This window comes from Cryptomeria japonica, chromosome 10, assembly GCF_030272615.1.
Source record: "Cryptomeria japonica chromosome 10, Sugi_1.0, whole genome shotgun sequence".
Classification (NCBI taxonomy): Eukaryota; Viridiplantae; Streptophyta; class Pinopsida; order Cupressales; family Cupressaceae; genus Cryptomeria; species Cryptomeria japonica.
In genome coordinates this window covers 299,398,083-299,421,629 of record NC_081414.1, presented here as the reverse complement: position 1 = coordinate 299,421,629, position 23,547 = coordinate 299,398,083, and the positions used below count along the sequence as shown (strand labels likewise).

General features: G+C 40.1%; 1 protein-coding gene across 2 annotated transcripts in view; it reads left to right on the top strand.

Moving 5' to 3' along the window:
- Nucleotides 1-23,547, top strand: part of LOC131040907 (uncharacterized) — a 48,796-nt gene that overhangs the window by 16,958 nt on the left and 8,291 nt on the right. The window lies entirely within an intron of this gene.

Sequence of the window (23,547 nt, the reverse complement as noted above, 5' to 3'; positions counted from 1 at the left end):
TGACACCTAAACCCTAATTAGGGTTTGTTACAAATGGCCTCCTTTTTACTGAACAATATTAAATGCATAGCCAAATATTAAATTTGGCACAAAAACCTAGGAGACATAAACCAATGACAATTAAGGTGCCATGTCATCTATAACAACCTCTCATCTAGAATCTTATTCCCTTTCCAATGTTCTTTTTTAGCATATGCAATGAATCTTGATACGATTCCTTCGATCTCAGCAATTGGAATCTCGGGAAGATTCTTCATACTTTCTTCCAAGTGAATGACCTGATCAAATGCATCTAGAAGAGCTGCGTCCCATGAAGATTCAAGTTCCTTAGTTCTTTCAATCAAGAGCATGGTGGCAAACATCTGATCATATTGCTCGTCTGTGATATTAGTGTCCCTGCAAAAGATGACCTTGATTCTATCCTCCAATTCCTGCAAATCCACATCTGTCTCGACCTCGATCCTCCTGCCAAGAATGGTACGAAGTACCTCAAATACTCTGTCCTGGATCGGATTGATCACCTCCTTAATTTGGCTACATCTAGTACTGATGTCCTCAAAAAGAACACTCTTCATGTGGAGTAAGGTTGACCACTGAAGCAAACTGTGAGGTCCTCCATCCATGATCTTTTCTTGCGCTAAGACCTTCCTCGATGTTTGCCTAATTACTTTCAATACAGGAATGATAACATCTCTAGTATGAGCAAAAGCGGCTACTGTTATCATCAAGTTGTGGATTATCTCAAGAACCTGGATAGCCCTATGAATAGTCTTCATCATCCTTGTTACAAATTCTACGGCAACTGTATGAGATTTGTCCATCCAAGTACTAGTACGCTGGACCATATTCCTGAATCTTTCTGCCTCATTAATTGATTGAAGGGGAAGTGCCTGCACTGCTGATTTAGCTGGATCCTGCCATCCCAAAGGTTCATTGAGATGACTGAAATATGTCCTCCATGCACCTCTCTCTCTCTCAAGCTTTCTATTATTCTCCATTTCTTCTCTAAGCTTGTCTTTCAATGCCTCAAATGAATCGCTGGCATCATCTAGTGTCTGCTCAGCTGTGGATGGTCCTAGCTCAAATGTCTGTATATCATATTCCTCTGCTAGGATCTCACCTTCATATTTGTCTACTGCCGGTGTAGCTATCTGCAGTTTTCTGGATCCAGTCTCATCTCTAATCATCTTGGACATCTTGGTAGCCTTCCTCTTCTCTGTTACTTCGTGAGAACGTCCAACAAGGCTCTCTAAATCAATTACATTATCCTCGTCCTCTATTACGATCACCTTGGTTAATCTTTCCTTCAACCAATCTGGGATGGCTGATCTTGTCTCCTGAACCTGTATTTCCTTATGCACCACTTCTTCTTCTCTGGGAGGAGATGTTATTTCGTTGTCTTCTCTATCTTCATCTAGCTCATAATCTTGGAGAGATCCATCTGGTGACCCTTGCGGTGCCTGTCCCTCTTCCTGCCTATCATTCTGTACCATAGACTCCATAGATTCTTCCACTTGAAGTGTCCTCTTCTCTGGTCTAGAAGATGTACCGGATGAACGATCTCGGTTGGCCCCTTGCTTCTTCTTGGAAGATTCCCTCTTTTCAGGTCTCTCTTTCCTCTTCGAACCTCTTGGATGGAGATTGCCTTCACTTGCACATCGAAGGTTACCTTCACCTGAATTTCTAGGATTAGGATTCCCTTCGCTTACACTAGCTCCACCTTCGGCTGGTTTCTCTTCCAAAGTGAAAGTCATAGCTATGCCTTGCTCTCTCAACTTCTGATGCTGTACGTCAACCCATCTGCGAGTACAAGACAAGACTGGAGCCATCAAAGCATCTAGATCCATGACCTCGGGCTCATTCCAATCTAACCTTATTGATTTGCTTTCTCGATCATAGGATGACTGGATATGCCTGCCACTGTCCTGAGCTTGGTCGGCCACTCTGTAAATCCTGCATTTCCTGATGAAATCCAAAGGCAATCTAGAATGCATTTTTCGTTTCACTTCAAGATCATCTAAGAGATTCATCATAAAATCTTCTATCTGGTACTCATGCTTAAACTTTCTACCGACTGTCTCTTCTAAATGTCCATGTGGATCAAAGCTTTCTCTCAAAGCAAAGGATGAAAAAGAATACAAGGCTAACTCCTTCTCTGCGTCATCCATAGCTAAAGCATTAGGACATACCTCAACTGAATTGCCCAAAATGATAGGTACCGGAACTCCATTCCCATGTCTGTGTCTGAATGCCTTCGCATATGCTGCCAACTGTCTTGTTACTTCAAGTAACACAATTCTGTCTGTCGGATATCTCGGCAACATGTATGGAGGTGAAGGACATCCATGCACTCTAATATAAGTGAACTTCGGAAACTGAATAAACCAAGCACCGTACCTCTTCACTAGTTCCTGTGCATCCTGAGATAATCTGTTGTGAATCCCACCTTGCAACGTCCTTGTGATGTTCATCGTGAAGGTATCATTAACTAACTTGTAGTTGCTTCCTGGCGGATGATGCAAGTGGACATAGGAATCACAAACTTTGACCTCGCCGGGTCCTCTTCCAATCACTCCTCTGTGAGGTAGTCCTGTGTACTCAAAACTCCTAATCAAGGCATATATGGCGTATGAACTCATGTGGAAGGACTTGGTAGCCTTGAGTCTCCTCAACTGTACGTCCAAGCAATGGCTAATCATCCTAGCCCAATGTATGGTTCCTTTCCCTTGAACAATCACTTGGATGAAGTAGAACATCCACTTCTCAAAGTAGAAGGCGTGAGGGGCTCCTGTAACTCGGTTGAGCATTGTGATCAAATCTCTGTACTCCTCCTGGAAATCAATCCTGTGCGGTGTGTTCGGGATCTTGCTCAGGCGAGGACGACTCTTGAGTAACCAGTTCTTGTTAATGATGCTTAGACAAGCATCTGGATCATCTTCATACATTGACCTGGCTCCTTCTATGCTCTTGTATATCATGTCTCTGTGTTCTGGAAGATGGAAAGCTTCACTTATAGCTTCCTCTGAAAGGTACGCCAAAGTATTTCCTTCATTGGACACGATCGTTCTAGACTGAGGATCATAATGACGAGCACACTCGATCATCAACTCATGGCACTGAACTGCTGGAGGGAAGCCGGCCGCCTTAATGATGCCACTCTCGATTATTCTCCGGGCGACAGGTGATGGCTTGCCAATGCAAGGGACCTCTCGAAACTTCTTCGTGCTGAAGTTGCCCAAGTTGGTATCTCCAATGTTGCTCCATTTAGACACGATCTTGGTCTCCACTTCTTCGGTCTTTTGATCTTCCTTCATGAGAGCTGGACGGCTGGTGGATGCTCCCGCCTTCGAGGTCGCCATACCTACACAACATTTCATAATAAGAACTAGATTTTGCAATGCATAACATAGATTAGAGAGTAAATTTTAGGAAACCTCATGATAAGTCCTTGAGTTATCATTTCCTAAAAAAAACGATTGAGCTAGCTGGAATTCAAAATTTCAAAATTCAAAATTTAAGCTATGACGATCAACGTTCAAAATCAAAACAATAAATCAATATCGCCATACCTTTCTTGAGAGCTAACACTAGAATGCAAAATGAAGAAAATCGCCTAGGCAAAAGATCGAAATTGGATAGCTTCAATGTGATCTTCAAGCGAACGTCCTTCTTATCAACTCGCCACCTTTGGGGATGTCTTTGTCGTGATCTTTAATGGCCTTGGCAAGTTCGCTCAAATGGAAACTAAGGTTCACACGTACTCTCCTTTGATAATGCTTCGCACCACCTTGCTTTAATAAAATTCGCACTTTCTAAACATAACTCGCACTTCTCCTTCCAAGATCGCATATGAGATGATAAAATGATAATGTGAAAATAACAATTTTCACCCTCCCTTTATAAGCGCTCACCTCACATTCACCTTAAGGCCGACTTGGTAATTAAAAGCAAATTTTAAAAAGGCCGACTTTTGTAAAACAAATAAATACCAAGCGCTCCATTTGATTTTAATTAAATTAATAATCAATTAATTAAATGCCCTTTGTTTTTTAAATTAATAAACTCGATTTTTTACAAGGCAAAAATAATTAATTAATGTCTTGCGCTATATTTAAATGCTAATTAATTGAATTTTTTGAATTTGTCGATTTTAGCATTTAAAATAAATTCAAAAAATGTTTTAGCGCCAAGAATTTGAAGATGGAAAGGTACAAACCTCATCGCCCTGATCCCTGACTGAGGGACAGGAGTGATCTATCAACTTGGTTTGGAATCTCGTGCTTTTGACGTTTAAAACCTCTATCCCCACGTTGAATTTGACATTTTTGCTGGGAATTTCGAGCTCGATTGACTTGCTTGTGCGAATGAGTGCTTTTTGAGGTGATATCGCCCTGGTCCCTTGGAGAGGGACAGGAGCGATCTTGGTGTTTTCTCCTTGATCTTGGTTGTTTGATCTCCATTCTTCATTAAATGGCAAGTAATAACATTGTTTCTTCATTCCACCTTACTCCACTTGGCATCTACACGGCATTTTGATGTTTGGAAGATTATCGCCCTGGTCCCTTGGTGAGGGACAGGAGCGATTTCCATGTTCTAGCCAAAATTTGCTATCTTTCAACCTTTGTTCTTTGTTCATTGCTTCCAAACGGTATTCTTGATCTTGTGCAATCTTTGCCTTGTCTTGATTTTGAAGGAAAATGAATGATCTTGTGCAAATCGCCTTGGTCCTTGATTGAAGGACAGGAGCGATATAGGTCCCTTGGTTCAATTGATCACCCTTTGACGTTTGAAACCTTTACATATCGTTTTCTTAAGACACCTTTGATACTTTGCAACCTCGTATAATCCTGACTTGGCATGATTTTCGCATGAATTGACAAATATGGTGAATATCGCTCTGGTCCCTGACTGAGGGACAGGAGCGAACTTCAATGTCCTGGGCTCATGTTTGCTTTCATCAACTTGCCATTGCTTTCATCGTGTAAAATGAAGTCCTTTGATCCCCCTTGGACACTTGATACTTGATAAACCTTCAAAATTTAGACCCTCATGAAGATTTCGCTTTGGTCCTTGCCTGAGGGATAGGAGCGAACTGGGACATTTGGTGCAAATCCTTCAATTTGGTGGTCTTTATAACTTTGTTCATCATCGAGATACTTCAAAAATGTCCTTGTCTCCACGTATCCGGACTTGGAGTGGTCTAAAACTTGGGATGAAGGCAAGATAAATAAGATATCGCCCTGGTCCCTGGCTGAGGGATAGGAGCGAACTTTGCTCTTGTAGGCTTCATCTCACTTTGCTAACCTCAAAAATTATCTTCAATGGTCTTGTTGTACCCCCTTTCACCTATTCTTGGCATGAAATTTGTTCAAACTTGGTGAAAAATTGGTCTAAGGCAAAAAATCGCTTTGGTCCCAGGCTGAGGGACAGGAGCGCCTAGGCCAATATAGGTCTCATTTGGTGTCATGCAATCTTCAATTTGGTCTTCAACGAATCCGTTACACCGTCTTGGCTTGCCTCAAACCAAAAACTTTTTTGCCTTTTGCCTGAATTTTACCTTATGAAGAATTTCGCTCTGGTCCCTGGGAGAGGGACGGGAGCTACACTGAACTTCGCCCTGGTCCCTGACTGAGGGACAGGAGCGATTTTGCTTCAAAGTCAAGTTTTTCCTTCACGAAGGCACTTCAAGTTGTATTCAATTGATAAAACATATCTTCTTTGACCTCTTCAAATCGTCAAGTTGTTGAAATCCTGCAAGGACAAAGCAATATTTGATTTTGAGCTTTGGTCCTTCACTGAGGGACAGGAGCGATTTTGACTCTTGGGGCATTTCCATGTTCGTGAAATTCTTCAATTTATATTCAACGGAACGATCACGCTTTTCTTTACCACTTCCACTCGAAAAATCATCTTGATCCTGCAGAGACAGTAAGATTTTTGAAAACGAGCTCCGGTCCTTCACTGAGGGACAGGAGCGATTTTGCTCCTACAGGCCAAAATATCATGATTTCACAAGTTTAATCACTTCTCAAGGCAAAAACAAATCATTTCCAATGCCCGGGATCAAATATCAAAAAACTCAAAATTTGGTCAAAATTACTCAATTGGATAAAATTCACAATTTCATCATTAACACTTAGACAAATTTAAACTCTGCATTCAAAATTCCAATTGAAAATAAACCATTCTGGTGAATTCACTTCATTCAAAATTGCATCCTACAAAAGGAAGCTTAAAAAGCTCTCAAGACTAACTGGACTCTGGCCTAAAAAGATCGAAAAGGGAACCCTAAGGCTTGACCCTAATCCAGACAACTGACAAACTACCAAAACCCTAAAAAACGAAGCGAAAGGCGAGCGAAAAACGAGCAAAAAGAGGGGGTCCCCATTTTAAATGGGGCGATGTGTGAAATGGTCACAACAGTGACCAAAGAGGGAATGCACTCCAAAGTCGTATTTTCATCCTCGACAATTGGGGGAGAGTCCAAAAATAAGGAGGAAAAATACCGAATATCTACTAGCTATCCACCAAAGAGGAGTAAGCTTACGCAGATCCCATAAGCAAGCGATCCCCCAAGCATTTCCTTGAGCTCCAATACACTAACATTGGTCCCTCTACCAAAGTTTGGAAGCAATATTGGCCATGCCCTCTACAAATAACTTATACTCTCTATACTCTCTTTTATAGGTCTTCTTGTGGTTATATAATCTTAGTGTCATTCATGAATCAAGGTCACTCTTCACCAGAAGAAACATAAACCAAGGCAAGCTTGGGCCCTCTGTAACTATTGGTGTATGGTCACGCTTCTTATAACAATATCAGTTCTTGCCCAAGTATTCCATCAAGCCTGCTAGACACCTATCAGCCTACATCACGACAACCATCTTGTGTGCGACCTTGTTTGGTTTATATCAAAGAAACGAGACTCGGACTCGGCTCGGACTCGGCAAGGCCAACTCGGACTCGGACTCGGGACTCGGCGTCAGACTCGGCTCCAGACTCTTCTGGACTCGGGATAGTGAAAAACTCAAGAAATTTAGAGATTTTTAAATATTTAAATCTTGTTTCAGACACCCTTTATTGAATACACCTTAAAGACACAATAACATCATCAAACTCGGTTCATTTGATTACATACACAAGTATACATCAATCACATAAGCATAAACGCAAATTGTAGCTAAAGAAAATAACAAACATAGATATATAAATATTGTCAAATGTATACAATATTACAAAACTCATGGAATAAAAAATCCATGTCATCATATGATCATCATCAAATGTTTCATACAAATACCAAAGGTAAATACAACTACAAGTCTATGGCTCAGAGGAGCCTGCACCCTCCGGCTCCAGCCCCCTGCGAAGGTGTCTAAGGTAGGTCCTGGATGATTTGACTGCCATAGCCGCTCCCCGTGACACCATGCCATGCTCACCAACATCAGGAACATCCGTGTCACTATCTGCCTCTGAATCTCCTGTCTGTGCTCGTGCTCTCCGCTCCTCCTCTGCCATGGCTACAGTCTCAACCTCTATATCTACCTGGTCGATCCAATCAATGTCAGACTCGTAGGTTAAATTTTCTCTACTTCTATCGACGCAGTTTCCCCCATATTTTTCGACGGGGGTTTGGGGGCAGCGCCCCCAAGGTGGGGTCAAGGGGCAGCGCCCCTTGCGCGCTCCCTGTCGCGATACAGGGCGAGGTCGAGGGGCAACGCCCCGCGAGGCCAAAAAAACTTATTACAAGTCTGAATTAGGGTTTCTTTGAGAGTCTTCCTTAGGGCCTGGTTTTGCTCTTGTTGCTAATTGGGTCTTGCTTGGTGAGTGAGTATCATTCTTGAAGGTCCAAGCTAGGTCAAGTTGGTGAGTGATAAAGTCTGGAATGTCATCCTGATCTTCAAATGCCCTGAAATTTGGCTAAGTCTGGAATGTCCTGATCCTGAAATTTGACTAAGTCTGGAAAATTGAAGAATCCTCCAAAAACTAGATTTTGCAATATAACTCCTTGAGGCCCGAAACCACTCTCAAACATCCTGACAGTATATATGGAATATAACTTAAAGTATAAGTGTCTTATACTTAAATGTTATATTCCATAAAATAATCCTGACGGAGAGACCAAAATGTCAAATTTCGCCCTTTCAAAAAAACTTATTACTTTTAAAAAAAACTTTTTAAAATGTTTTTTTTTTTGTCATTTTATTAACCTAGCCAGTAGCCGAGTCTGGGGCTCAGGACTCGCCGAGTCTAGCGATTTTGAGCCAAAATCGCCAACTCGGCGAGTCTGGCGAGTTTACTCTCCAGACTCGGCCGAGTCCGAGTCCGAGTCCGAGCCCCTGCGACTCGTTTGGCCTGACTCGGACTCGGACTCGCCGAGTTTGGGCGATTTCAGGCGAGTCTCGTTTCTCTGGTTTATATTAACTGCCAATGCATCTTTATTAGTATTAATGCCTCTTCATGCAATTCTTGAATACACAACTGGTCCACACAACTGAGACAATGTGCCCATCAATGTAAGTTGGTGTATAAGTCATCAAGTGTACATATGCTGCTCATCTGGGTTTATAATTTTGTAATGGCCCCTTTTTGTAAATGCCCTAGTTTTTGCCCTTATATCCGATTTGCTCTTATTCAATGCTTCTATTTTTGGGATGGACTGCTGTATCTTACTGTGTGATGAACTCAGTCTATTCTGCTCCTTTTATCAGATCAGACTTTCCAATTGATTGTTCTCAAATCTGAAACATATCTTCACAAAATTCTGCCTTAGGACTGCTCCAAATATGTGTCTGAGTTCTGCTCATAAATGTTTGAGATTCTCTGCTCATTAAGTCTTCACATATCCTCCTTAAATCTGCTCTTAATCTCTGCTCTAATCTGCCTTAAATCAGAATGATATTCCATAAATTGATGATGGAATGATCCTCACTAATCTTCTACTTATACAACTCCAATAGGTCTCTTCATCCAACGGTCACCTCTCTTTGATTAGGTCGGCCAGCATTAATTTAATAATAATATTTGTTTTTTTTTTATCCTACCCCAAAGGGTGTGCTGCTTTGTAATATGCCCTAGGTCGGACCTAACTTTCCTTTGCCATAGTCGGCCTCCCTCATCCTATCACAAATATTAAATGCAAATAAATCTAGGTCAGCCCTTAACTTGGGTTGGGCATTGTTGGGAAAATATTAATATTATTTTTGCCCTTTTTCCTTGAACGCCTAGGGTTTAGACTTATTGGGTGTTGGGTTTGATATCATAGCAGGGACATGATAAATTTGGGTGCTGCACCTCGCTCCATCTGGAAAAGCATTGCCCTATGGTGTTGCATCTCATAGTTTAAGTGTCTTATTCACATTTTTTTCTTTTGAAGCTACTACATTCTTTTGTAGCTCTCAATCTAATTTTATGATTTCACATGAAGGTTCATAGCACATTTCTTGTTATTTTTGAGTTTTTCTATGGACTAAATTCCCACGACAGTCATTGTTGGCAAGGAGGTAGTAACCTTTAATGTTGTCTCTCCTCTCTCAGCTTGAGAATCTAGCCTTAGCTTCATAAATTTTGACTACAATAAGAAATATGGGATTTTAGTTAGTCCACTATTTAGACTGTTGCTATCCTTGTTGGCAACTTCATTAATAGCATATAGCATGGTAATTTGGGATTTTTCTTCACAAATGAGACTCTATGCCATCCTTGTTTTAAAACTCTCAAGTGGTACAGGTTATAATCCTTTGGTCCTTAATTGAGTCTCTTTACCTCTTCCTTGGGATATGGACTGATTAGTATGCCATCCATTCTGTTGTTTGTTTGTTTGGAGCCATGGCATGATCAAAAGAGCACGTTGGGAGGAATATGAACAATCAATCATAGTTGAGTTCAGTTTGTGTAGGGTAGGAGCTGAAGATGTTAGAGAATAGATTCTAGGAGATGAAGAACAAGGGAGACATGTATTTGGTCATATGCTATAGCCTTGTGAGCTTGTAAGTTTGCATTTCCTGTTAACAAGGTTAGAAGACACAACCTCACTAGTTGGAGTTTCATTCTTTAGGTTTATCTAGGAAAATATGTGTATGTTTGTTAATCTTCTTTCCTTTCCGTGTTTACTTGTTCATTTTTCAAATTTTTATGTAATTCATGCAAGATGGCCACTTTATGAACAAAAATGCATAGGCATACGTTTCCTTGTAATTCAGTCATAAGACTAGATAAGATTCAGGTTAATGAATTAGATGTCAGTACAACTAAGCTAATTATATATCATATTGGTATTAGAGCCATGATAATGTTCCTTGGAGTGTGGATTGTGGATTGTGGTGTTAAATGTTGGATTTGATGCCATTCACTGGATTGGAAGAGGAAAGAGATGAAGGCAGCTTATCACCTTTGCAGCAGGCATCCTCTAGGAGTTGGAATCAATGTGTCAGAGCAAATATGGTTCAAGAGGTAATACACACACAAAGCGTCTGAAGACCAAGTTGCAAGGTTTTCGATTCTGGAGGCATATGTTGCAAGCATCTTTGATCCATGGGAAAGCTTGAAGATCACAAAGGCATTAATTGGCAATCTAGACTTGTCATCAGAGGCACGGAAAGTACAAGAGGAGGCAATAACTGAAATTCCTAAAGACCAAGGAATAGAACAACCCCAAGGCAATTCCTCCGGCTCCCAACTCAGCTACCTTTCAAAGTTGAAGCTAAGGATGTTTTACTGCCATATGAAGGACAAGTTTTTGAGGATAAACTTGACTATTGGCTTTCACCATTTTAGGTGTGTTTCAACTTGCTTAATATAAGTGAAGAACAAAAATTTTCTTTTGCTTTTCATCTATAGTCATGCTCTTGCTTAGTAGAAAAAAATTCATTTGCATTATTCAGCTTTGAAGAAGCTACCATTCATATTTCACTAGGCTGTAGAGTTTTCAATCAAATCACAATTTTGTAGGCAAAGGTAGAAGGGCAAAAGCATGAAAAATATACCTCTGAATTTTGGAGGAAAGAAATCCAAGTGGGATTGGATACTCAGTAATAGAATGTTGTGGTCAAGTACATTAGCAACATTTTCAGCAACATACAAGCAAAAATGTAATATCTCGCATTGTTGACCCTTTTGACATATTATATTTTTTATCCATACCCCTGTAAATTCAGTTTGTGATGATACTTGCTGATTTAATATTATGTTACAAAATAGATATTTTTGCTGCAACGAGTGCTCAAGTGTTTGTGATTATTAAATGATGTGTTTGGAAATTCAAGTGATTAATATTGAGTATGTCATTTCTATAATTCTATGCTATATCTGTTGGGTGGTTGAATGTGTGCATGTGTGTATTGAAGCATTTGATGATTAACTAATTGATTTATTATTAATTTTATCATGCGAATTTTATTATATAATGCAAATGCTATTGACAGTATATTTGAGTGTATGTGTTTTAAGAATAGGTAATATGGAAAGGTGGAATTAGGTTTGGTATATGAAGTTTTTAAACATCTAACCTTGGTTTTAAACAATATCTTTGTTTTAACTTTTAATAAATAAACTAAGATCATTAATTAGATATATTAATTTATATAGAGAATAAATATTATAAATAAATAATATTAATATATGAACTAAAAATTCTAAATTTTTTCTAAGAGGATTTGAAGAGAATTAAATAATTATATTTAATCTGAACATTTGAAGACAAGTGAAGAAAGCAATTAGTTTTTATTTTTTTAGGATATCTTGGAAAACAAATAAGTGCATGACTCTAGGATTCAACAAGCATGAAAACTTAAATTAAAATAGAGAAGAAAATACACAAATGTTTTGAATATTTAAGCATCAAGTATACAAATTCTGGAGGATAATCTAAGGAGAGATTAAGTGTTTTAGCATTAAAATTCAACAAGGACATTCAATAAGCATTGAAAGGTTGGAGCATGATCATGAAATATTTGTACAAACATGCTTTCAGTTTGGGTTAAAATGTACTTAAGTTTATATTGAATTTAATTTGTCGAAAGTTGAAACTATGTGAATAGTAGATTTTAAAGAGAGAAAATTTGGAAAGAGCATTTATGGAAACTGTTGATTCAAGGAATCTATGTGCAAATTGAATATGAGGGAATTAGGGTCTTGTTAAATTGATTTTGAATGAATTCGATCTGAAACCAATTTTTTAAAAACTCTAAACATGATGAAATTAGGAAAAAGAGACAAATTCTAGTGAAGATAATTGAAACCTGTAATGAACCTTTGCTGTACCTGCCTCGCCTTCCTGATAATTAGGGCCTGATCTATCCACTGAAGGTTGGATTTAGGGCCACAAAAGGAAATTACGGTTTCCTGCAACATTTAGGTATTTTATTTTATATGTCAGCAGTAATATTAGATCAGTGGCATAATTATTGCAGCACAAAAATACATACACGACCCATTCTAGATTTTGAGGATTTTCCAGGTTGGTTGGGCTACCCATCCAGACCCATCCCGTCTCTTAGGGCTAATAGGGCCACCTGAGGATGGGCCCGACATACCCCTGGCTTGCACTGATTATCTTGAATGTACTAACAAACAGAAGATATCAGGAAGATAACAAATGCATACAGAAAACATAGATTCATGACTATATTACTTGGTTAACATTTATCCATTATATATAAATTTGTAGGGATTAATTCATTATATTTGTGCCTAGTTGTAGAAACATGACTATGATTAATTAGCATTCCTTTTCTTTACTTATTAGTTGTGTCTGAGAATGAATGAATTATTTTTATTCTTCTATCTGTCACTAAAGTGTATTTTAATGCAGCATACTAAACTTGATATTGCAGGTTACCTATCTGGCGTGAAGATTAAGTTCATTTTACCCTTTTGTACATTACAAATGTGCTTAGTTCATTTGGCAAGACATTTTTTAGGCATGGAACCGAATTAGCAATTAATCTAGGCCACTAGTTAAATTATATTCATTACTGTTATATGAGGAATGAAAGCAGATTTAATACAACTTGCACATAGACATACTTCATCATTTCGACATTTAAGTGGATTGGCTTGGGGACATACCAGCCTGCTGGCGATGGGGAGGGATGCTTACCAGGCGCAGGTCCTTCATCGCTGGGAAGAACTAGCACCTAGCCCTTTCACATCGTTTGCTGACTGATGCATTCCCAGGGCAGTCCTCATGGTTGTCTAGGCATCATAAATTATGAAAACTGAAATAAATATTATTACTGAGTAATGAAGTTACCTGCTGGATGCTTCTCCTTGCCCTTCTCTCCTTGTCACCTCCTCTTCCATGTTTCCTTGGGGTATGGGTTTATACCTCTTTGAAACCACACGATTCCCCTTGAAACATGTCGTCTATTCCGGAGGTGGCTTGGGAATGGACGTGTCCTTTCATTACTCCCACTAGTTAAAATAAAATGTATTTTAAGCAGTAAAAATAATTTATGTATTGAAAATATATATATTTATGTACATGTATTGTTTAATGTTTCTAATCATTGCTTGCTGTCTACATGGGAATATGACAGTCCTCCCCCCTTACATTGCTTGTCCTCAAGCGATGTGGAGATTTGGGTGGTTGAAGATCTCTTCACCCTCCCAGGTTGCATCCTCTTTTGGCAACCCTTTCCATAAGATCAAGTATTCTACAATGTTTTTACTCTTTACTCTCCTTTCTCTTACGTCTAATAGGGCTTCTGGCTCCAGTGTTAATTTCCCCTCGTCATCTAATGGAGGTAACTCCTTGCATGGGGATATTTGCTGCCCTAATGCTCTTTTTAATCTAGACATGGAATACATTATGGATGCGGCTTCCTGGAGGAAGCTCAAGTTCGTATGCTACCTCTCCTACCTTCCTTGATATTGGGTAGGGTCTGTAGAACCGTGGCTTTAGCTTCTCTGCCCGACTAGATTTCAGCGAAGACTGTTTGTAAGGTTGCAACCGTAGGAAGACTAAGTCTCTTATCTCAAATGATCTTTCAATACGATTACAATCAGCGTATATCTTTTGCTGATTTTGGGCTTGATGTATGTGATCTTTTAGAGCCCTTAGGATGTCCATGCTTTCTTGAATAAAATCCCTGGCTCGTGGTACTTGACTTTCTGGAGTAATTAGTGATCCAAAAGAGGTGGGTTCATAACCATAAAGTGCTTTGAATGGGCTCATTTGGATCAACATATGATGTGTAGTGTTATAACAGTATTCTCCTAAATGTAACCATTTGATCCAAGCTTTTTGCTGCCCAGTGACATAATTTCTTAGATATCCTTCAATCAATTTGTTGACGATTTCAGTTTGTCCATCGGTTTGGGGATGATAGCTAGTACTCGGAGTGAGACTAGTCCTTGCCATCCTGAAAATTTCTTGCCAAAATTGCCCCATAAATCGACTGTCTCGGTCACTTATGATATTTTGGGGAAGCCCATGAAGTTTGAAGACTCCCTTAAAAAACACTTCTGCTACTTGAGATGCTTGGAATTTGTTTGTTATAGCAAAGAAGTGTGCATATTTGGTGAGACGGTCCACGACCACATATATACAATCTTTTCCTTCAGCCTTGGGTAGGCTGGTGATAAAATCCATTGAAATGCTTTCCCACTTCTGTTTGGGAATGGGCAATGGATGTAGCAACCCAGCTGGGTGGTTGAGTTCTGCTTTGTTCTTCTGGCACTGTGTACATTCTTGTATGTATTTTTGGACTTCCTTCTTAAGTCCTTTCCAAGAATACCGTTCTCTGATTTGTTTATATGTCTTATAGAACCTTGGGTGTCTTGCCAATGGATTATCATGGTACTCTTTAACTATTACTTCCTTGAGTTTAGAGTTGGGCACTGTTGTGACCATTTCACACATCGCCCCATCGCAAATGGGGACCCCCTCTTTTCGCTTGTTTTCGTTCGTTTTTGCTTTCGTTTTTAGGATTTTGTTAGTCAGTTAGTCGTCTGGATTTAGGGTCAAGCCTTAGGGTTTTTATTTTTGTCTTTTCTGGCCAAAATCCAGTCGTTTTTGAGGGCTTTTGGAGCTTCCTTTTCTAGGATGCAAATTTTGAATGCAATGAATTCGCCAGAATGGTCTAATGTTCAATTGGAATGTTGATGCAGAGCTTAAATTTGTCTAAGTGTTGAGAGCCAAATGTGAATTTTTGTCCGATTGAATATTTTGACCAAATTTTGACCTTTTTGATTTTTGATCCTGGGCATTGGAATTGATTTGTTTTTGCCTTGTGAAGTGTTAAAATGTGAAAAATCATGTTATTTTGGCTTGTAGGAGCAAAATCGCTCCTGTCCCTCAGTGAAGGACGGGAGCTCGTTTTCAAATATCTCATTATTCCTGCAGGGTCCAGACAAGTTTCGGGTTGGAAGTGATGGAGAACAACGAGATCTTTCCATTGAATATAAATTGAAGATTTTCATGAGCACAGAAATGCCTCCAGGAGGAAAATCGCTCCTGTCCCTCAGTGAAGGACCGGAGCTACAAATCAAATTTTGCCTTGTCCTTGCGAGATTTCGACGACTCGATGATTTGAAGACGTCCAAAGGGAGATGCTTTACCAAATGAATATAATTTGAGATGCAAAAATGGAGGAGAATGGTCCAGAATGCAAAGTTCGCTCCTGTCCCTCTCCAAGGGACCAGGGCGAAGTACCTTATAGCTCCCGTCCCTCTCCAAGGGACTAGAGCGATGTCCTTCATTAGGCAAAATCCAGGCAAAAACCAAGGCAAGTTTACGTTCAAAGGCAAGGAAGACGGTGAGATGAACTCATTGAATACAAATTGAAGATTTTAAAACGTCCACAGGGGTCCCAAAAGGCCTAGTTCGCTCCTGTCCCTCAGGAAGGGACCAGAGCGATTTTTGGTATAAATGATTTTCTGGCTAAGTTACAAGCAATGTTAAGGCATGGACGAATGGAGTGGAGTATGACGAGTCCGTTGAATATAAATTTAGAACCTGACAAAGTGAAATAAGAGCCACAAAAGGAGGATCGCTCCTGTCCCTCTCCAAGGGACCAGGGCGATATAGTGAATATATTGCTTTTCACTCAAGTTTGAAGCCGATCCAAGTCAAGACAAGGTGGCAAAGGACATTTCAAGGCGTCTTCATCAAGCACAGGCACTCGAAGGTCATTATAATGGAGAGATTTGCACTCTAAGACCTAGATCGCTCCTGTCCCTCTCCAAGGGACCAGGGCGATGTTGGATATATTGGCCACTTCATGCAAGTTTTACGTAAGGACAAGATTTTGCAGGGTCTTAGAAGGTCCATGGTGCCTTTTGAAGATGGTATACAAAGATTTCAAACGTAAAATAATCACCAAGTTGAACATATGGACCATATCGCTCCTGTCCCTCTCCAAGGGACCAGGGCGATTTGCTTTGGACTCTTTATTTTGCTTCAAGTTCAAGCTAAGTCAAGACTTCATAAGGTCATACAAGGTTCGAGACACCGTTTGAAGATAATATGCAAGAGTTTTGAACGTCCAAACGTTGCTAGTCATGCTAAAGGACTCACATCGCTCCTGTCCTTTGGACAAGGACCAAGGCGATCTCATCAAAGGCACTCATGTTCCTTCAAAACGAGGCAAGGCGAGGGTAAGCAAGGCAAGGGACGGCGTTTGGAATACATCACAACAAGGATCGAAGTTAGAGGTTGCCAAGGTCAAGGAGAAAACATGGATCGCTCCTGTCCCTCTCCAAGGGACAAGGGCGATGATCCCTTTAAACGTCCAAACACGTCATGAAAACAAATGGAACAAGCTTAGAAGGAACGAGCAAGGATGTTATTCACTCTACAACAAAGATCGAAGATCAAAGATGCATATTGAATGTGAAAATATGGAGATCGCTCCTGTCCCTCTCCAAGGGACCAGGGCGATAAACATCCAAAAGGCACCCATGAACGCATGCAAGATGATCTAATTCGGAGGACCCATTAAAATGATCGATATTGAACGTGGAGAGGAAGGAGTTGAACGTAAAAAATGCAAAAATCACGACCAAATCATGGATCGCTCCTGTCCCTCTCCAAGGGACCAGGGCGATGAGGTACGTCCCTTTTATTTTCATAATTTTGGCGCCAAATAGACAATTCGAATTTCCTTAAATGCTAAAATCGATAAAAAATTGAAAATCCTATTTAATTTGGCATTTAATACAGCGTTGAACATTTATTAATTATTTTGCCTTTATTAGAATCGAAATTTGCAAATTAAAAAACGTAAGGCATTTAATAATTAATTAATTAATTAATAAAAATCGCATGGAGCGCTCATTTAAGGGAGGTCGGCCTTGTTATTTCATTTAAAATCATTAAAAAATCATTTCATATCCTCAAGTCGGCCTAAGGAATGAATGCAATGCAAGCGCTATATATGGAGGGTGAGAACTATTATTGTCATATCATTATTTTTTATCCTTCATGCGAATTAAGGAGAAGCGAAGATAGTGCGAAGTATTTCATGTGTGGTGCGAATTTAATCCAAAGGTGGCGCTAGTCTATCAAAGGGTGGTGCGATATTTGAAGACTTCATTGGAGCGAATTTGCCAAGGGTCGAAGACCACGTCAAAGGGGCGGGACTTGGAAGATTTGTTTGGGCGAACTTGAAGGTCCATTTGAGCGAATTGTCAGAGGTGCAATTGAGGATCGCGTTTAATCCAAGGGTGGCGAAGTGGATTTTCTTGAGGAGATAACATTGAAGATCATTTTTTTTACCTCAATTTTGCCTAGGCGATCTTTTCCTTTTTGCATTCTAGAGTTAGCTCTCTATTGAGGTATGGCGATTTGATTTTATTGTTTTATTCATTCATCGTCATATTTTAAGTTTTGAAATTTTGAAATTTTGATTTTCTTGGCTCAATCGTTGCTATTTTTAGGAAATGATAACTCTAGAGACTTATCATGACGTTTCCTAAAAAAAATTCTCTCTCTAATTAACGTTATTCATTGCAAAATCTAGTCCTTATATTGAAATGTTGTGTAGGTATGGCGACCCCGAAGGCGGGAGCATCCACCAGCCGCTCAGCTCTCATGAAAGAAGATCAGAAGACCGAAGAGGTGGAGACCAAGATTGTGTCGAAGTGGAGCAACATTGGAGATACAAACTTGGGGAACTTTAGCACGAAGAAGTTTCGAGTTGTCCCCTACATTGGCAAGCCATCACCTGTCGCCCGGAGAATAATAGAGAGTGGCATCATTAAGGCGGCTGGTTTTCCTCCAGCTATTCAGTGCCACGAATTGATGATCGAGTGTGCCCGTCACTACAATCCACAGTCCAGGACAATTGTGTCCAATGAGGGAAACACTTTGGCGTACCTTTCAGAGGAAGCTATAAGTGAAGCTTTCCATCTTCCAGAGCACAGGGACATGATATATAAGAGCATTGAAGGAGCCAGATCAGTGTACGACGATGATCCAGATGCTTGCCTAAGCATAATCAACAAGAACTGGCTACTTAAGAGTCGTCCCCGTCTAAGCAAGGTACCGAACACACCACACAGGATTGATTTCCAGGAGGAGTACAGAGATTTGATTACTATGCTCAACAGAGTTACAGGAGCACCTCATGCCTTCTATTTTGAGAAGTGGATGTTTTACTTCATCCAGGTGATTGTTCAAGGAAAGGGTACAATATATTGGGCTAGGATAATTAGCCATTGCTTAGACGTACAGTTGAGGAGACTCAGGGCTACTAAGTCCTTCCACATGAGTTCATACGTCATCTATGCTTTGATCAGGAGTGTTGAGTACGCAGGACTACCTCACAGAGGAATGATTGGAAGAGGACCCGGCGAGGTCAGAGCTTGTGATTCCTATGCCTACTTGCATCATCCGCCAGGGAAAAACTACAAGTTAGTTAATGATACTTTCACGATGAACATCACAAGGACGTTGCAAGGAGGGATTCACAACAGGTTATCTCAGGATGCCCAGGAATTCATCAAGAGGTACGGTGCTTGGTTCATTCAGTTTCCCAAATTCACTTACATTAGAGTGCATGGATGTCCTTTACCTCCATATATGTTGCCGAGGTATCCGACAGATAGAATTGTGTTACTTGAGGTAACAACGCAGTTGGCAGCATATGTGAAGGCATTCAGACACAGACATCAGAATGGAGTCCAAGTACCTATTATTTTGGGTAATTCAGTTGAGGTATGTCCTAATGTCTTAGCCATGGATGACGCAGAGAAGGAGTTAGCCTTGTATTCTTTTTCGTCTTTTGCTTGGAGAAATAGTTTTGATCCACATGGACATTTAGAGGAGACAGTCGGTAGAAGATTTAAACATGAGCACCAAATTGAAGATTTTATGATGAACCTCCTAGATGATCTTGAAGTGAAACGAAAGATACATTCTAGATTGCCTTTGGATTTCATCAGGAAATGCAGGATTTACAGAGTGGCCGACCAAGCTCAGGACAATGGCAGGCACATCCAGTCTTCCTATGATAGAGAAAGCAAAACAATAAGGTTGGATTGGAATGAGCCCGAGGTCGTGGATTTAGATGCTTTGATGGCACCAGTCTTGTCTTGTACTCGCAGATGGGTAGACGTTCAGCATCAGAAGTTGAGAGAACAAGGCGTAGCTATGTCTTTTACTTTAGAAGAGAAACCAGCCGAAGGTGGAGCAAGCGTGAGTGAAGGCAATCCTAATCCTAGGAATTCAGGTGAAGGTAACCTTCGATGTGCCAGTGAGGGCAATCTCCATCCGAGAGGTTCGAAGAGAAAGGAAAGATCAGAAAAGAAAGAGCCTTCCAAGAAAAAGCAAGGTGCCAACAAAGATCAAACACTAGGTACTTCTTCCAGACCAGAGGATAGAACAATTCGAGTGGAAGAGTCCATGGAGTCGATGGTACAAAATGACAGGCAGGAGGAAGGACAGGCACAACATGTTTCATCAGATGGATCTCTCCAAGACTATGATTTAGAAGAAGATAATGAAATAACATCTCCTCCCAGACAAGAAGAAATAGTACATAAAGAAATTCAAGTTCAAGAGACAAGATCGAATATCCCAGATTGGTTGAAGGAAAGATTGACCAAGGTGATCGTAGTAGAGGACGAGGACAATGCAATTGATTTAGAGAGCCTTGTTGGACGTTCACATGTGATAACAGAGAAGAAGAAGGCTACAAAGATGTCCAAGATGATTCGAGATGAGATTGGATCTAGAAAACTGCAGATAGCTACACCGGCAGCAGATAAATACGAGCGTGAGATCCTAGCAGAGGATTATGATATACAGACTATTGAGTTAGGACCATCCACAGCAGAGCAGACTTTAGAGGATGCCACCGACACATTTGAGGCATTGAAGGACAAGCTTAGAGAAGAAGTGGAAAAGAATAGAAAGCTTGAGAGAGAGGTCGGTGCATGGAGGACATATTTCAGTCACATCAACGAGCCTTTGGGACGTCAGGATCCAGTTAGATCACCAGTGCAGGCATTGCCCCTTCAATCGATCAATGAAGCAGAAAGATTCAGGAACCTGGTCCAGCGTACATGTAGTTGGATGGATAGATCTCATACAGTGGCCACAGAGTTTGTTACAAGGATGACGAAGATCATTCATCAGGCTATCCAAGTTCTTGAGATTATCCACAAATTGATGGCAACAGTAGCTGCATTTGCCCATACCAAGGACGTTGTCATCCCTGTCTTGAAAGTAATAAGACATACATCCAGAAGAATTTTAGCGCAGGAGAGGATCTTGGAAGGTGATTCTCACAGTTTGTTCCAGTGGTCAACCTTACTCCATATAAAGAGTGTTCTCTTCGAGGACATCAGTGTTAGATGTGGTCAAGTTGAGGAGGTGATCAATCCGATCTAGGACAGAGTATTTGAGGTACTTCGTACCATTCTTGGCAGAAGGATCGAGGTCGAGACAGATGTGGATATGCAGGAATTTGAGGATAGAATCAAGATCATCTTTTGCAAGGACGCAGATGTTACAGATGAGCAGTATGATCAGATGTATGCCACCATGCTCCTGATTGATAGAACGAAGGAACTTGAATCTACTTGGGACGCAGCTCTTCTAGATGCATTCGATCAGGTCATCCACTTAGAAGAGAGTATCAAGAATCTTCCCGAGATTCCAATCATAGAAATCGAAGGAATCGTGACAAAATTCATTGCATATGCTAAGAAAGAGAATTGGAAAGGGAATAAGATTCTAGATGAAAGGTTGTTACAGATGACATGACATCTTATTTCTCATTGGTTGATACCTCCTAGGTTTTTGTGCCGAATTTAATATTTGGCTATATATTTAATATTGTTCAGTAAAAAGGAGGTCATTTGTAACAAACCCTAATTAGGGTTTAGGTGTCACGATCTTGTCCGTTGATTTACTTTCAATCTGGACCTTTCATTGTAACTGGGGATGCTATATATACCCCCATTTTTCATTTCATTTGAAAAGAGTAATAGTTGATGTAATAGAGAAGAGAGATTAAAGCTAGAAGCAATTTTATTTTGTAGCAAGATTGAGTCTTGAAGAGAGAACTTCAAGCAATTGTTGTACATGATGACTTGGAAATCAATAAAATATTGAAGTTATGGTGTTTTGTTGCAAATTTCTTGAGTTATCTTCATGGTTGTTTGATACACTTGAATCGTGCTCAATCAAGGTAGTTGTTAATTTGAAAGACTAAGTGTGAGATTTGATATTTGGTAGGATTCGCAATCCAAACCACTAGCTTCTTGCTGATTGTAGGAACGCCTTGCGTGGTTGACTGGAGAACACTTTGAGTCCTTAATCTTCAATTATCATTGTGTCTTGGATATGTACCTTCATAGTAGTGTCCTTGATCTTTTGATGCATTGAATACCATTATAGTACCTTAGAAGATCGCACTAATTTCAATTGAGTTGTTATCTTATGGCAAAATTGAAGTTGGTTGAGTCTTGCCAAATCTCGTCCATGCTAAGTCATTCATAGGGTTAGGCTAGATTAGACCTCTTAAACCCTATCCTTTTGCTTTTTTTTTGAAAGTTCCTTTAGTTTAGTAAAATCTTCGAGCTTTAGAATGCGTAAGACCCCTTGGAGGAAACAGCAAATCACATCATACCACTAAAAAAGCTTGTCCACACGTGGAGACCCCACTAAAAGAACCTTGGAGTCTACCTAACTGATCCTTTACGCGAATCTTCAGCAGTTAGAGACTATTTTCTCAAGAGAGGATAAGATGCCTTTAGGTATTTTATTCTGTGTATGATTGTGTATAAAATACACGTCAACAGGCACCAAGTACAACCTGTCCTTATATAGGATAAGCTCCTCCACAACTTTGTATTTTGCATGACTTGATGGGTCCCTCAAGATCTCGCTAGCAAAAAGGTCTTTGGCGTATTCTGCCAAAAGATCATATTTCCAATCAGCATTTATAGAAGTTATGGTATTTATTTGTGGCTTCCTTGATAAGGCATCTGCTACCACATTGGTTGTTCCTTTAACATATTCAATATCAAAGACATAAGCTTGTATCTTGCTGACCCATTTTTGTTGCCTATTATTTAGATCCCTTTGGTTTAAAAAGAATCTTTGGCTATTGTGATCTGTCTTTACATGGAATTTGGTGCAAACCAGGTATTGGCGGAATTTGGCTAGGGCATGCATGATGGCTAACATCTCTTTATCATAGACGGGGTAATGCTTTTCTATTTCTGTCAGCTTATGGCTTTCGAAGGCTATGGGGTGTTTGGTTTGCATGAGGACAACTCCAATCCCTTCTCTGGAGGCATCACATTGTAGTTCAAAAGGAAGGGAAAAATCAGGGATAGCTAGGACGGGGCATGAGCTCATAGCTTCCTTCAGACTTTCAAAAGCTCTTTGGGCTGCTTCACTCCAAGCAAAAGCCCCTTTCTTAGTTAGATTGGTGAGAGGGGCTGCCACTTTGGAGAAACCTCGTACAAACCTTCTGTAGTAACTGCATAACCCCAAGAACCCCTTTAATTGTATGAGGGACTTAGGTCTAGGCCATTCTCTGATAGTGGCTATCTTCTCATCCACGCTAACCCCCTCCGCATTAATCTTATGCCCTACATATAGAATTTCCTCCATTCCAAACTCACATTTGGACGCCTTAGCATAAAGTGACTCTTGCTCTAGGATCCTCAATGTGTCCTCAATGTGTTTGAGGTGCTTTTCCCAAGTTTTGCTGTAGATCAAAATGTTGTCAAAGAAAACTAGTAGAAATTGCCTTAGTTGCTTGCGGAAAGTATGATTCATACATGATTGAAATGTTGCTGGTGCATTGGTTAGACCGAAAGGTAGAACCAAGAATTCAAAATGTCCATAGTGACACCGAAAAGCTGTTTTGTGGATGTCTTCTTCCCTCATCCTGATTTGATGATATCCTGATCGAAGATTGATCTTGGAGAAATATTTGGCTCTGTGTAGTTCATCAATCAACTCATCTATCCTTGGGATTGGGTACCTATTTTTGATGTTTTTCATATTCAGTGCTTTGTAGTCAATACACATTCTTAGAGTGCCATCTTTCTTTTTAACAAGTACCACCGATGATGCGAAAGGGC